The sequence below is a fragment of the Gavialis gangeticus genome, unplaced genomic scaffold (assembly GCF_001723915.1).
Source record: "Gavialis gangeticus isolate Ggan-Ray unplaced genomic scaffold, GavGan_comp1, whole genome shotgun sequence".
Taxonomy (NCBI): domain Eukaryota; kingdom Metazoa; phylum Chordata; order Crocodylia; family Gavialidae; genus Gavialis; species Gavialis gangeticus.
In genome coordinates this window covers 47,970,973-47,972,658 of record NW_017728997.1, presented here as the reverse complement: position 1 = coordinate 47,972,658, position 1,686 = coordinate 47,970,973, and the positions used below count along the sequence as shown (strand labels likewise).

At 53.1% G+C, this 1,686-nt stretch overlaps 1 protein-coding gene across 3 annotated transcripts in view; it reads right to left on the bottom strand.

Moving 5' to 3' along the window:
- DCAF1 (DDB1 and CUL4 associated factor 1) overlaps positions 1-99 on the bottom strand; it is a 149,718-nt gene extending 149,619 nt beyond the window's left edge. For all 3 annotated transcript variants that reach the window (XM_019505170.1, XM_019505171.1, XM_019505172.1), the window contains exon 1: positions 13-99. The gene's annotated coding sequence lies outside the window, so the exon portion shown is untranslated. The remainder of the gene's footprint in view (positions 1-12) is intronic.
- Between the last annotated feature and the right edge of the window lie 1,587 nt (positions 100-1,686).

Genomic DNA, 1,686 nt, shown 5'->3' with positions numbered 1-1,686 from the left:
GCCCGGCCCTACCTGCCCAGCGCCCGCTGGTCCCCGCCGCTGCGCTGCCCGGCCCCGCTCGGCCCCGCACAGCCCGCGACTGCGATGGTGGCTCACACTTTGCACGTCACGGCGCGCGCAGGGGCAGGCGCCCGCGCAGCCTCCAGGGAAACACAGTTCGAGAGCCGGCAGCGCAGTGCGCATGCGCGGCTGTCCCGGAGCTGGGAGGTGGAGTCCGGTCTGCGTCGGGCTCGGGGGCGTGGCAGTTGCTGGCTCCGGGGATTCAGCTCTGGTACTCGCGCCCGCTCGCGACCCGCCGTTTGCAGAAACCACCGAGTTAAATCATCTCGGTCCTGTCCCGGGGCGGGGAGGGGGCGTAAAGGGCTGCCCATGCCAAACAGGTTCTTGTTACAGCGACTCTGAGGCGGCTCCTGGAGCTCTCAACCCCTGGCTTGTCCCCACATTAACTCCTGAAACTGACGTCAAGCTCTAAGGGTGGGAGGGTGGTTCCGGTTAGCGTTACACTAGAGTGCCTGCACCTTACACCCAGCACTCACACCGCTCGACAGATGCGTAGATCACAGCACAACATGTAGCAAGGCCTTTGCATGACATTGCACTTGATGGGATTCATGTTCATAAACCTTAAGGTACAAGTTTAGGTTGGGAATATATTGCCACACATTCATATTCTTCCCTCAATCCACTGTTTGCTCCATTAGTGTTACCCTGCAGATGAGCAGGATTACTAGAAATAATGCCTTCGTACACTGGACTACTTTCTTTGGATAGGGCCAGTCAATTGCCACTTGCAGACTGAGGCTACTACAGGAACATTAAATAAAAGTACTACATTCTCCATCAAAAAGGGATAGTCATAGTGCAGAGTATTCAAGACACTTTAGAATACGTGTGCACACACCTGCATGTGGGGTGGGCATTCCCTGTTGCATATACTGCCTGCAACAGGGAACCCCTGCCCTTGTTACTGGGAGGTCTTGAATACATTTTAAAAAAGGGCAGGGACCAGGTAACTAATGAGGCAATTAACTGCATCTGGCACTGGGGATGAAGAAAAGGGTCAGTCAGATGACTGGAAGGGACTAGGTTGAGAAATATAAACCCAATCCCTGAACTGGCATTGGTTAATCTAGCCTCGTAGTTGGCAGCTAGTGGAGGTGGGCTGATTAGTGTCCAAGTAGTTCCCAGAGATCCACAAAGAAGAGGCTAAGGGGAACTAGCACCATGCAAGGACGTATTAACCCAGAGCAGAGAGGTTTTTTGTTTCACAGCTGTTAGGCTGATGTTTATGTTTTGGCTAGATCTTTTGGAGGACTGGCTGTGGCTGTCAAGGGAAAAAGAGGCCACAAATGGGGGTGCTTCAGTGCTTCCCCCTGCAATGAGCCCCAGAGTTCAGGCCCTGAGATTGAGGGACAGATGATTGAGGTAAGGGTTGAAACTCAGAGACTGAGGCCTTAAACAGTAGGCCCAGGCAGAGGGTGTAGTTGTAGAGTAAAGGGGATGTGACTACTGACCCTAGGGATCTCTCCCCAACAACATTAAAATTGTGGCTGGTAAATGATGGGAGGCAAAGCAAGGTTGGGAAGGCACCAGCAAGTAGGGTAGACCCACATGGGTGCTACATGAATATCCCTTCCAAGCTATAAATACCCCTATGGTGATGGATGGTACTGCAGTTTGCTATGT